Source organism: Mercurialis annua, linkage group LG3, assembly GCF_937616625.2.
Source record: "Mercurialis annua linkage group LG3, ddMerAnnu1.2, whole genome shotgun sequence".
Lineage (NCBI taxonomy): Eukaryota > Viridiplantae > Streptophyta > Magnoliopsida > Malpighiales > Euphorbiaceae > Mercurialis > Mercurialis annua.
The window spans coordinates 57960558-57976242 of NC_065572.1; the positions used below are offsets into that span (position 1 = coordinate 57960558).

General features: G+C 28.9%; 1 long non-coding RNA gene across 1 annotated transcript; it reads left to right on the forward strand.

Annotated features, from left to right (window-relative positions):
• The first annotated feature begins 226 nt into the window (after positions 1 to 226).
• On the forward strand, positions 227 to 1105 carry LOC126675485 (uncharacterized). The gene is made up of 2 exons (XR_007639763.2): positions 227 to 771; positions 906 to 1105. It is a non-coding gene; the product is annotated as an uncharacterized LOC126675485 (long non-coding RNA).
• The last annotated feature ends 14580 nt before the right edge of the window (positions 1106 to 15685 follow it).

The following is a 15685-nucleotide window of genomic DNA, read 5'->3' on the forward strand; positions in this document are numbered from 1 at the left end:
CCTAGGAAAAATTGGGAAATCAACGGGGTCAGATATACTAAGATGAGTTTATACCACTATCTACATTTATTAATTGGAAAACCTTTAAAACCGTTTAAAACATTTAATAATAATATTACGAATAACAGTTGGAACCCTAACCCACAATTCTAAATAAATAACATAATCCAATAGGCCTGGTCCCGAGAGCTGAGCTACACCGACTTACCACTGACCACACTAGGGGTGAGCAGAAACCGAACCAGACCGAAAAACCGAACCGAACCGAACCAAAATTTATTATTTGGTTCGGTTTTTCGGTCAAAACGGTTTGGTTCGGTGTCAGATATGAAAAAGTGTGGAGATCGGTCTTTGGTTCGGTTTGAGGTTGTCCCAAACCGAAATAACCGAAAAACCGATAACACCGAATGAGGTCTGATTCAGTTCATTTTTTTTATCATAGATACTACCTAATACTATGCCGTTTCAATATTATATATAATCCTTCTTAATATTGTGAACCCTATCTCTCATTTCTTTTTTCTCTCTCTTGCGGCACTCTCTTATTCTTCTTCTCTCCTTATTCCTTTTGTTTTTCACCATTAAAAACGCTAATTTCCAATTGATTTCTTAAGTCTCTAACTAATACCTTTTAATTTAACACTCCACTTAATCATACAATTTCCCTCAACGTTTAGCATGGCTATTCAAAGTAAGGCCATCATTTTCGCTTCTTCGAATCTGTCAATTTTTTTCATAAATGGATATTTGCTTGAAATCCTTTTAAAAAAAGTAAGTGTTTAATCAAATTTATTTCTTTTTATTTTGATATTTTGTTATTATTGGTATAATTTTGGAACTGCATGTTTCATTTTCTTTATTCACTTTAATTTTTTCCTAATTCATTTTTTTCTTTATATTGACAGATCTACACCTCTAAACAAGATCAATTTGCTGATGATCCCTTTAATTTCTTGATGCTTCTGTTGAATTAGACTTGTCAATTTTTTGTATTCATCTCTTTTTAATTTTTTGTTAGTAATGAGTTATAATTTTAATTTTGTGTCTGTAATTTATATTAAGATTTGTAGAGTATGGGGTATGAATTTTTTTTATGGAGTGTGAATTTCTGTATTCGTTTTTTAGTTTATAAATTTATGGATTTTACTTCTAAGACTTATGTTTAATTTTAGATCGAAAATGATGCTTTTCAAAAAGTAAAAACCGAATTCAAAAACCGAAACCGAACCGAACCGACCGAAAATTTCGGTCAAAAAATATTTCGGTTTTTGGTGAAAAATATTACGGTTCGGTTTACCATTTAAAAACTTTGGCACCGGTCGGTTTTGGTCGATTCAGAACTGAACCGAACCGAACCGAACCGACCGATGCCCACTCCTAGACCACACTTTTACCATATCTAGAGTCCCGAGAGCTGTGCTACACCGAGTTACTCTACTTGGTCCCGAGAGCTATGCTCACACCGAATTACCACATTTCCATATATACCTTACCCAGATTATTACCGGTGCGCATGCAGTCTTAATGATGCCCATTAGGTAGCATGTTCCAACTAAGAGCCATAATATAAAAAAAACAGTTCGAAATATACGTACAGTATACATTTAATATTAAAATAACAATTTACTTAATAAAGCGGTAAATAGTAAGTACAAACTCATTGCTTGCTAATCCACGTGATAACCGGCAAGTAAATAATCCTGGTTCGCCTCTGAAGCACGAACAGTAGACGGGTATAGAGAAATAAAATAATTATTAAAAACAGACCCTAACTTTATAGAGTACTAGACACCACATAGGATTAACACAAATAACACATCGGAATTAAATAATCCAGAACAACATAAAAATATCCAAAAGGTAGAAACGCCAAATTAATACAAGTTGAACTCGCTTAAAATCCGATTTACAATTATTATTTAATAAACTTTAAATAATAATTAATTTCCAAATAGTGGGTTAGCCGAGTTACCAATAACTACCAAGCTAACCTCACTTGTCGGGTGACCCAAGTTTAACCCGACTCAAACGTTTATCAAACATAAACCCGAGTTTATATTTATAAAAAAATTTGAGAAAATAATAATCCATTTTAAAAGCAGAACTCAATAACTTCGATTTCAAGTAACCCAAGTTACAACACAAAAATTCTAACCATTTTAAGTTTATAAAAGTTTAGGGACTAAACTGTATATTAGCTAATTAAGGACTAAACTATACTTTAGCCAATTAGGGACTAACTGTACTTTAGCCAATTTGATATTTAAAATCAAATTAATTACTTTTGTTTATAATTAAAACAAAATATAAAGTTACTAACCAAAAATTTAATTTAAATAAGTTTTAAAAACATTTAGGGGCTAAATTGCAAATTAGCCAATTTATACCAAATCGAAATTCAAAGTTAAATATAATTAACCGAGTAATTATATTAACTTAATTTTATAAATAAATATCGTTTTAAATATTTAATTTACAAATCCAAATAAAAACCCAATTATTAAGTAGAGTGTAACTTCAAGCATCTATTTGATTTAAGCAAAACAATTAAATGATTAAAAAGCATAATTGACCATCACCTTCAATTTGAAACACAACATACCACCCGCCTAAGCTCTTGAACAGAGACAAGAATCATAAACCAAAACACCAAAAAATTTAACCTTAAAAATTCATCCCAAACTTAACCAATTTATACCTAATGCTAGTGTAATCAAAGTAATCAACAGAAAATGTCAGCTAACATATGAACATTGAAAAAACCTTGAAACAGAACATACCAAACAAAGGAGGACGACGATCGCCGAACTCAGCCAAAACAGAAATCAACTTAAGCAACTATTTACGATCTAAAAGCAAGCTAATCACTCAACAATTCATCCATACAATAGCAGCACGTATTTGATAAAGAACGGCAGCAACAAGGGATCCGGAAACAGTGTAAGCAATTCAAAACGGTAAACCGTACGGCGATTGAAACGAGATCGATTACGTACCGTTCAACGAAAACGAGATAGGGGAACGTAGAGAATCGAGTCTACAATCTCTGGGATCAAACGATTCTGATTTCGATCAAGAAACGAAGGAGAACGATCAAAATTACGTAATGTCGTTCAAACGTAAAAACTGAAATCAAATGAACTAAGGAAGCTTACCGGATCAGCCACTTTGAGGGATGATTTCAGCAACGTTTCTTAGTGAAAATGAATGTTAAAGGTGGCTAGGGTTTGCTTATAGTGTGGAGAATGAGTTAGGGTTAGATTAAAACGTAAATATAGGAAGGCACGGGAGGTACGAAGGTCTGAAATGCCCCTCTCGTAAGGGTTCTGCTGGTCTCGAACGAGACCAGCAGAACAGGATGCATTCTCGTTCAAGAATGGTGATTCTTGAACGAGACTCAGCTTAAAATGTTGAGGTCTCGTTCGAGAATCACAATTCTCGAACGAGACTTCCACAAATTGAGTCAGGTCTCTTTCGAGACCTGATTCAAAGGTGGTGGTTCAACCATTTTGGTTGAACCACCAAAATAAAGGACCACACAAAATCTAAAATTTGAACCGAACCAACAATTAAACTACGAATCGAACCGCCACCCGAAAAACTCAAATTATTTCCGAAAACACATTTAGAAAAATCTAAAAATTTCCGGGATATTACATTCTCCCCAACTAATTAAAAATTTGTCCTCGAATTTAAAACAAAACCATCGACGTACCACGTAACATAAAATTACGCGAGCAATTGAACAAATGTACCAAGCCGATAAGAAAACGCATCCACAAGATACTTATCGTAAACCAGGACAATAAAATATAACAAAACTGCAAACGACCTCTGTCATTAAATAACAGATTAAAACCAAGAAATCAACCAACTGTAGTTGATGGTATTCCATGCTCAACGGCATACGCACACGCGTACGCAAAACTCAACAAGTTGTCCCTCAAAAGAACCTCCAGTTGCAAAAATATAATGAACATAGTCACCAAAGTACCGACACAACTTCCACTAGGCAAAAAAACAACACCAACTCTAGGTGAGATCAACTAAGATCAAACTAACTCTATTACACAATACTTGGCTGATTAATAAAGAACGAATCTCGAATCTCGAAACTGACACTGGTTCGCAATATGAGCGATCACGACATACAAATGTACCAAATTATGTTTTTAACAATTAGATGCTCCAACTAAATATAACACAACTATTCATCCGAGAGTCACAATTACTCTATACCGGAGTGGTTTCCAAAACCAGTTCGAAACTTATTAATTATAAAATCCCAATGTCCAATATAAGATTAAGCGCTAACTAAGTTGTTGTTCTCCAAATTTCAAACTCTTTTGCCTCAATCAAAACAATAACACTGCAACATAGCTGATAAAATCTATCGTTCTAAAATAACTTCTTACATCCACTTATAACATCTCGACATCAAATAATCGATAACAAAACTCAATGAACTTCAGATAATATTTCGTTTCCACCGCAAACGCTATAATAATCACCCAATCCTCAAGATTAACACCAACCTGATTAGCTTGTGAATTATAAAACACAAGGACGCATATTGCAATTCAAAAAAAGCGGACCTCTCTCATGATAACAAAAATTTCTATATCAGTGATCGACAATATCCATCAAATGATTCTTCCAATCACTTTGAAACATAACGCCAAGACTATATTGAACATTGACTGCATCTGACGACTTAAAAATTTTGTCTCTCACAACAATTGTTCAACCATGATCAAAACGATATACAATCATTACTACAACACCATCAATTAACAAAATCTATCAACCAACCATACTTGTCAAAACCTATTAACCGTGATTCCCGATTCTCAATTCAACTATCTCGTATAGCCAATCGAACTCAAATTCTCAAACTTAATCCCATTAATTGACTATAACCTCATATACGACGAATGATCAATACGACCAGTTTACTACATCCGGATTGTCAGTCATGCTCAAAATCAACCCTTGTGGTATGAAGTCTTTCAATACAAATATTTTATACAAAAAAAAAAAATTTCACTCTGTTTAAAAGACTCAACGTCTTACACCTTCTTTTTCATTCCAAATCGAAATACCTTTACAAACCATTAGTTTTGCAAACCCTTGAAAATTTTCAAAATCTCCACATTTGAATCTGATTTTTTTTTCTTCCTTTTAATACATTTGCAAATTTATAAAACAGCTCAACTGTCAAAATTTATGTTTTCTTAAAATCAAACTTGTTAAAACACTTTTTAAATAGTTTATACTTTAAAAGCCAACTGTGGAAAAATCCTCCGTATTTAAAATACACATTGATGTTTAAAACATCCCAAAATTTTAAGTCGCTTCTAAATCCTCTCAAACAAAAACACAATTTGAAGAAATCGCTCAAGCGAAAAATTTATTAACCGAGTAATTATATTAACTTAATTTTATAAATAAATATCGTTTTAAATATTTAATTTACAAATCCAAATAAAAACCCAATTATTAAGTAGAGTGTAACTTCAAGCATCTATTTGATTTAAGCAAAACAATTAAATGATTAAAAAGCATAATTGACCATCACCTTCAATTTGAAACACAACATACCACCCGCCTAAGCCCTTGAACAGAGACAAGAATCATAAACCAAAACACCAAAAAATTTAACCTTAAAAATTCATCCCAAACTTAACCAATTTATACCTAATGCTAGTGTAATCAAAGTAATCAACCGAAAATGTCAGCTAACTTATGAACATTGAAAAAATCATGAAACAGAACATACCAAACAAAGGAGGACGACGATCGCCGAACTCAACCAAAACAGAAATCAACCTAAGCAACTACTTACGATCTAAAAGCAAGCTAATCACTCAACAATTCATCCATACAATAGCAGCACGTATTTGATAAAGAACGGCAGCAACAAGGGATCCATAAACAGTGTAAGCAATTCAAAACGGTAAACCGTACGGCGATTGAAACGAGATCAATTACGTACCGTTCAACGAAAACGAGATAGGGGAACGTAGAGAATCGAGTCTACAATCTCTAGGATCAAACGATTCTGATTTCGATCAAGAAACGAAGGAGAACGATCAAAATTACGTAATGTCGTTCAAACGTTAAAACTGAAATCAAATGAATTAAGGAAGCTTACCGGATCAGCCACTTTGAGGGATGATTTCAACAACGTTTCTTAGTGAAAATGAATGTTAATGGTGGCTAGGATTTGCTTGTAGTGTGGAGAATGAGTTAGGGTTAGATTAAAACGTAAATATAGGAAGGCACGGGAGGTACGAAGGTCTGAAATGCCCCTCTCGCAAGGGTTCTGCTGGTCTTGAACGAGACCAGCAGAACAGGCTGCATTCTCGAACGAGAATGGTGATTCTCGAACGAGACTCAGCTCAAAATGCTGAGGTCTCGTTCGAGAATCATAATTCTCGAACGAGACTTCCACAAATTGAGTCAGGTCTCTTTCGAGACCTGATTCAAAGGTGTTGGTTCAACCATTTTGGTTGAACCACCAAAATAAAGGACCACACAAAATCTAAAATTTGAACCGAACCAACAATTAAACTACGAATCGAACCGCCACCCGAAAAACTCAAATTATTTCCGAAAACACATTTAGAAATATCTAATAATTTCCGGGATATTAAAGACGACCTCTGAATCCCGCCGATAAAAATATAACTTTTAGCGACAGATTCATTAATATGTCGCTAAAAGTTAATCAAATAGCAACAGATTGTTTAATCCGCCGCTAATGCATCACTTTTAGCGACGGATTAAACAATTCATTGCTAAAAGTGCTATTTTTATTAAAAATAAAGTAATTAATAAAACTTTAATTATTAAAAAATTATTATTAATTAAAAATTTATTATTAATTAAAAACTTATTATTAATAAAAATTTATTATTAATTATAGAATAATTATTAAGTAAAAAATTATTATTTATTAAAAAATTATTATTAATCACCAAAATATTATTTATTAAAAAATATTACGGGAGAACATACTTGTTTTTTTAGTTATAATTAAATCTAATATACATCCATATATAACAAGAATTTGAGTTGGTTAAGATAAAGCTATGCGCGGAGAAACTCCAAAGTTAAAGAGTTTTGGATGAGATTAATGTGAGGAAGGGTGACCTGCTGGGAAGTTGGAAAATTTGCGAAAAATATGGGTGGGTGACAGTGTGTGGTCTATGTCGGGTGTATGTGTGAATGCTACCGATTAAATAATATTTTATTTTATAATTTTAATTAAAAAAATTATTTTTAATATTTTTATAATTTTTTAAAAATCTCTCGCTAAATTTTTTATTATATCGCTAAATAATTTAGCGACCAGAATTCCACTGACGAACTAAGTCCGTCGGTTCGCTAAATGCATTTAGCGACTGAAAAATTCATCGCTAAAAGAAGGATTTCTAGCAGTGTAAATTATAGGAGTAAATATTAATATAACTTTACTATATAATAAATGCTTTGTAAATTGAATGAAAAAGTCATTTATTAGGGGAGGGATAAATTTGAAAAATAATAGCTGATGTTATCTTGAAATTTTAAATGAACAACTAAAAAAAGACAAATAAAATTGATTAAATGGACCTAAAAATAAACGGAGGAAATAAATTTTTATATGAGTTAAATATTTATAAGAGTAAATACGAACTATTGAAATTCAATAAAAAAAAGACATCAATTATTAGATTTGTATTTTTAATTGGAATTGAATTCGTCTTTATCCCAAATGGAGTGTAAGTGAGTGCATATAAGCTGAATGGAGGAAAATGATTAACCTTCTATTTTCTTCCTCTTATAATTCAACAGTGATGGATACTGAATCTTATTCTACTTATAATAGAACCGAGTCGCAGGAGATCTATTCTCAGACGACACCAGACTCCCGCCCAAAGGACCGAATCCACCGGATCCGCCTTTACTGGAATACATCATTCGACATCATAAAGACCGAATCCCTAAGGACTCGGACAAAGCACGTCGATCGCAGGATTCGGATAAGATCACCAAGGTCTACGCATATTCGGAGTATCTGTCCTATTTGGATACAAATTCCAACTTAGGAAGATAGCCTCCAACTTAGGAAGACGAGACTATTTAGGAATATCTTTCTAAATAGGACTCCTGTCTGAATAAGGAAGGACACTCCTAATTAGAGTCAAACTCTACTAAATAGGAATCACTCTCCTATTCCATATCTACAAGATATACATTCAACTACTATAAAAGGAGTTTGAGGTATGCCTAAACACACAACTTATAACAAATACAATTATTCTCTTTTAAGCCTAAACTGACTTAAGCATCGGAGAGTTAATCGAACAAACCATCGATTAGCCATCTACACTGTTTTGCAGAATTAATGCCGTCGAGATTCCGGAATCCATCACTTACAAATGAAGATTTTTTAGTATATAAATTAAATTAGTTTTTTTATTTTCAATTTGACTAGATTCATGTTCAAATCATATATGAGATTGAGCATCATAATTTTAAGGGATAAATACTATAAGCTCTCTGAGTTTAGACCATAATTACTACTTCATCAGCTAGTTTTAAAAAGTGAATTAGTTCCTCTCTGAACATTGCTTATTTCAATTATATACCCCCTCTGTCCTTTAGTCCGTCAAATATCCATTAGTTATGCTAAAAAGGACAACATTGCCCTTTCAATTTAAGAGAAAAATAAATTCACTTGAACTTTTTTGATCAAATTTGTTCTCTATGTCTTAAACTTTCTCTTTCTATCAAAGTCTCTGGCTTTTCATATTTAACACACAAATTGATCAAAAAAAATTGAGCCATGGTTTACTTTGAATCCTTCGTCTCTTACCTTGCTTCATCTCTTTCTATTGTTATTTCATAATCTTTTTTTTTTCACTTTCTACGTTTTACCTTTCTCATTAAACAATTTCTAATTATTGTTTGTGATTTTATTGAATGACCTAAACTAAGCAAACATTATCAGTTGATGAGGTATGTATTGTTTGCTAAACATGAATTTCTAAAAGTTGAACGGGTTATATTTAGGGTTTTTAGTACAGTTCAAATTAGATTATTGTTATTGATTTTAGAATTTCTAGTTTGATTTTCTTATTCAATGTAATTAATTTTAATTTATATTGTTAATATTGTTTAAGTGATTTAAGGATTTACAGTAAATAAAATAATTTTAGTTTATTATTAGTTATGAAATTTATGATTTTTTTTATTGAGTTGGAGTTAGCGGCAGCCATTACAAATGCTCATGTGAGTTAAACACAAGAAAATAGAAATGTTAAATGCACAAGACATTGAAAAATATATATAATCAGAAATGACAAGGGTTTTTGGTGAGTCAAATGAAGTAGGAGGTTGAAAACAAGAATATTCTGAAATTTTAAAAAATAATAAATACGTCTATACCAGTATAAATCATGGTAGAGGTGGAAGAAAGAAGGGGTGGGGGAATGGTAGGGGAACTGATGAGGGATTTTCGGGTTTTAAAAATATACTTTAAACTTTGATTAACAAAAAGGGCAAAACTAACGGACATTTGACAGACCAAGGGACGGAAGGGGTTTATTATTGAAATAATCAATACTAAGGGGGGTACTAATTCACTTTTAAAGATTTGTCAATGAAGTAGTAATTCTGACAAAAATTCAGGGGGTTAAAGTATTTATCCCTAAATTTAAAGACATGTTTACATTTGAAAATTTTAATTAGCTAAGAGAATTCCAATGGTATTCTTTAAAATAAAGAGCATCTTTTATAAAATAAAGAGCATTTTAAAGATAAAGAGTGATATTTAAAATTTTACTCCAATGGACTCTTTAATATCAGTTTTTTATTGTATATAATTTTAATAATTAATAATAAAATAAAAGTATTAAATAATAATAATATTAAATTAATTGTCTCTCTAATATTAAATTTTATTTTATTTTATTTTCATATAAAATAATAATAAAATATTAAATATTAATAAAATAATTTTTATTTATTTAATTTTTTATGCATTTATTTATTCAGTTTTCTGACTAAAAGTAAAAATATAATATTTAAAAGTAAAAATAACCAACTTATTTTTTAAAATTTAAAATTTTACTATTTGAAAAAGAGAAAATAACAAGAAAGCAAGAAAAAAAGCTCCACTTTTCACACAATACAATTTTATTAAGTTTGTTTACTTTATTACCAAATAAGTATGTTTTATTTCATCCAACACCACCTTTTTTAATTAGTCTACACGTGTCCATAGTAAACACTATTTTAATATTTTTTTATTAAAAAAAAAAGTCCCCTTTTCAGCAGGCCTGACGCGCCAGGCCTGCTGCACGTGAACACAGGTGCACCATGCACCTGTTGTCACATTTTGTTTTGGGTGCATGGTGCACCTGCTTCCCATATAACTCATAAAATGGGGACCTTTTTTTTCAAAGGTCCCCATATTTTTTTTAAATCATATATTATATATTTTATATATATTTGTGTAAATGTTAAATATTTAAATTAAATATTTTAGAAAAATTAAATCATTAATTTATTTATATATTTTATAAATATAACGTATCAAAATTTTAAATCGAGACCGGCGTTAAATGTTTTTTAATAAAGCGGATACATTTCTGATACATCTCTAGTATATCTGCGATACATTTTTGATACATCCCTAATTTTATTATTAATAAATTGAGTTTTAATTTTTAATTTTTGAGTATTAGATAGTGCATTTTGAATATGTTATTGCTGCTAATGTTATTTTCTAGTACTTATTGAATTCTAATCGACTACATTTAATTGTAATTCGAATATATTTTTGATTCATCTGATACATAATTTATACATAAATGATACATATTTGATACATTAATTGAATTAATTTACTAATTCGATTGATTCGTTTTTATATTTAGAAAAACTTATAAACATATATCTAATTTATATGTATGTGATACATCTCAGATACATATGTGATACATCTTTGATACATAATTTATACACGATAGATATATTTTTAAATGTATTTGCTAGTGAATATGAGAATGGTGATGTTACTTTTTTTATTCTTATTTTTTTTTAAACTATAGTGAAATCTTCGATACAAATTTGGATACATATTTGATACATCTCCGATACATATTTGATACATCTCTGATATATAATTTAGATTGTTCATACATTTTTTTTTATATTTTTACTGATTTAATTAAATCAACCGACTAATTTGATCAGTTTTTTATTATATTTTAAAAAATGGATACATCTCTGATACATATTTTATTGAATTCTAATCGACTATATTTAATTGTAATTCGAATATATTTTTAATACATCTTTGATACACAATTTATACATGATATATACATATTTGATACATTAATTGAATTAACTGACTAATTCGATTAGTTCATTTTCAAATTTAAAAAAGTTTAGAATTAGTATTATTATCCCTGATACATAATTTATACACGATAAATATATTTTTAAATATAATTAAATAGATACATGATAGATACATTTTTACTAAATTATACACGATAAATATTTAAATAGATACATGATAGATACAATTTTATTACATTTATTTTTTATACATATTTGATACATTTTGCGACATATCAAATTTTTATTACATGTATATTATATATATATATATATATATATATATATATGTGATACATATTCGATACTTAATTTATACATGAGAAATAATATTATCCATGCATTAGACCCGTGTTCGGTATGTATGAATACTATATCCGATAAATAATTAATAAAATTATTTTTAATACATATTTGATAAATCTCCGATACATAATTTATACATAAAAAATATATTATTCATGCATCGGACCCGTGTTCGATATGTATCAATAATATATCCGGTAAATAATTTATAAAATTATATTATTTGTGTATTTTTAAAATTTAATATATTTATTTTTCTTAAAATTAAAATTATGTTTTAACATTAAATAAATTATTTTCAATTTGATATATTTATTGTTTTAAAATAAAAACAGAAATTAATATTTTAAAATTAAATAAATTATTTACTACTTAAAAAAAAATTAAAAACCATGTTAGCAGGTGCACAAAAGTGCACATGCTAACATGATTGGCCTTTAATTGAGCTGTTGCACAAGGCAACTGCTCACGCGCGTCTTATATGAGCAGTTGCATGTGCAACTGCTCAAATGCGCTGATGTCAGCGCACATGGTATTTATGAAAAATTTTGTTTAAAAGTGGTATCTATAAAATAAGGGTCAATTTTATTGTAAATGACGAAAATGGTAGCCACTTTTGTGGTAATTTTATTATCTTCTCTTTGAAAAATGAAGTAGAGAGTGAAAATGTCTCTCTACATGCGTAGAATAATTTTCACTCTCTACTCTAAATATAAAGAATAGAGAGTCCATTGGACTCCTAATTTATTGTCAAACTCTTTAATTTAAAGAGTTTGACAATTTTAGAGAGTCCATTGGGGATGCTCTAATAGTAACAAGTTGACAATTTTAATATGTATTTGTAATTAATGGCAAATAAATAGGTTGTTTATTTGTTTTCATGGTTGATTAGAATTAGCTATTTAAAATTTCATTTAAAAAAAATGTATTATGATTTTGTAATGATAAATTATTAAATTAAATAACATACCTAAATGAAAGTTTACTAATTAAATAATAAATATAATACATCTTCAATCCGGTTATATTTGATTTTAAACAAATATAAATTAAATATATTTTGTGAATAAAATTTTGCATAATCCGGTTCGCCCGTCGATTGAACCGGTCAAACTTTGAACCGATGGCTGCACCGGTTCGGCCACCGGTTCGGTTTTAAAACACCGGTATTAGCCATATCATCATCCACATAGGAAATAGATGACAAAAAATATTAATTATTTAATTCCGTCAAAATAAGGGAATAAATAGGCCGATTTTGAAATGTTAGAGTGTATTTCAGCCAACATCAAGCGTAGGGATAAATCCCGATTTTGGGGAATACATTAAAGGGCATAAACAAATCTTTTCCCTTAAATAAAAAATAATTTTTTTTATCTTTTCAAACATAAATAAATTTATTACTCTGTTTCAAAATAATAGTCCACTTTTTTTTTGTCCCATATAGTTGTCCACATTCTTTGTAAATCACAATTTAAAGTGTTGATTTTTCCATATTATCCTTATTTAAATGTATCATTTATTGCTATTAGACTAAAAAAATAAATTAGTCATAACATTTAATAAGGGTATAACAGAAAAAATAAAGATAAAGTTGTGAAAAGTTAGAGTATTAGTTGTATTTTTTAAACTGTGTAAAAAATTAGAAAAGTGTACTATTATTTTGAGACGGAGGGAGTATTTTATTATATTTTTCATATTTTCTTTCATTTTTTAACCGTTTTTTTCCATTTTTATCTTTGTACCATGCAAATCGTTAAGTATCAAAGCTTTGTGCATCTGCCTTTTTTTTAGGAATGTTTATTCCATTTGATGGACATGAAATCAATCAATTATTATGATACTAATTAATTAGCTGCACCAACTTTGCTCCCCCTCAGCTGATATAATTAATTTCAGTGATAATTTCTCTGCTGTACTCCCTCAAACCAATTAACTACATCCCAACTACCGTCCTTCAACATTTGAGTTTTGACAGTAAAATCTTGAATATGATTGTTTGGCCCCAAAATAGACAGCTTATAATAGATATAAGGTCTAATTATTCAAAAAAACCACCTTATAACATTTTTTCGTTTATACCCTCACCTAGGAAAAAGTTCATTTGTACTTTTTTTTTGATTTTTCGTTTTCATCTCTATCATAAAATTAAAAATTTTGACAATTAAATTAATTAAAGGATGAAACATTATAAATAATTAATAATATATTAATATTTAATTAGAATATAAGCTAAATATAGATGATCATTTTGAATATTTTTCCAAATGAAAAGAGGTCAAATTAGCTCTTTAGGGTAGAGACGAAAATGAAAAATCAAAAAAAGGTACAAATGAACTTTTTCCTAGGTCAGGGTATAAACGAAAAAATGTTACAAGGTGAGGGTTTTATAAGTAAGTAGGCTTAGATATAAATATTAAGCCTAATTATTTAAAAATACCCCATGTTGAACTTTTTTTTCATTTTTTTTTATATCCCGATTTATGAAAAATTTCAATTGTACCATATTTTGAGGTTTTTGTTTTCACCTCTACCCTAAAATACTAAATTAATCTTTTTACATCTTAAAAAAAAGTTAAAATAATCCTTCATTTTTAGCATATATTTTAATTAGATGTTAATGTTATTAATTACATAAAACACATTCTTCCTTGTTAATACTTATTTAATTTATATTAATTATCAATAATTTTTTTAAATCAAAAAACATAAAATAAATAAAATTTACGTAAAATAAAATATATTAATTTTTTTTTTGAATTTAGTATGAACTCCTGCTCCTCCTTCCTCATTGGAAGCTGCTCCTTCCACAGATCTGCTAAGGAAGGAGCAGCTCTGCTCCTTTCATGGAAGATAGGAGCACGAGTACCGAAAAAAATTATTTTTTTAAAAAAAAATATTAGTGACGGGTTTGTAATCGGAGGAGTACGCTGTTATGTCAGAAATATTTTTTAAAATAATTTAATTCTTTAATAAAATTTGTAAAAACAATTAAGTAGGATTTATTTGAATCTTTTAAAGATGATGGACTTTTTTGTATTGTTTGCAATAAGAAAAGATAAGGTATAATCCTTTTATTGTTATAACGTTTTTATCCTTAAAGTATTTAAATTATCAATTGTACCCTTAGTTGGGGTAGAGGTGAAAACGAAAAATCCGAAATATGGTACAGATGAAAATTTTTCTAGGTCGGGGTATAAACGAAAAAAAATTCAACATGTGGTGTTTTTAAGTAATTAGGCCTAAATATTAAAATTAAATATATTTATTTATATAAAATAAATTTGTTTAATAAATTATATAATATGTTTTTAGTTTTTTATTAGTCTATTTGATTAAATGTATATATTTATAATTTTTCTACATAGGATTTTAAAATTATTTTAGCTATTATCTTCTAAATTTATCTCTTTCTAATAAATAGTTTTATGATTTAATTTATAAAATATTATTAACTAATAGAATTATATTAATATTTATTTTTACAATATAAGAATAAAAAGGCATTTTTTTTATATATGCAATTTTTAGCTAAATGGACGGATTAAAAAATAGAGCAAATATATAATAATTAATCACTTATGTAATAATTAAATATCAATTATCTAAAATTAATAAAATAGTGTCTACCAATTTAAAGAGAGGAATTATCATTTAAAATATTATATCTACAAAAAAATTATTAATTTATATTTAAAGAAGTTATCAAATTAAATACTCCTTCCGTTGTATTTTAAGAGTTCCATTTGTTTTTACATAGAGATTAAAAAATATTTATTACTTTTATCTTTTTATATGTTTTCATATTTACCCCTATTAATTGATGGAAACCAAATTGCAGAATAAGTATAATGAACCGAATTGTACAGGATTCGCTCCCCAGAGCGAATTCAAGAACTAGCCCAAGGCTAATGTCCAAAGGTAACGATGTCCAAGTTCTAGAGATCTTGCTGTGGCTAAAGACTATACAAGAGGACTCTCC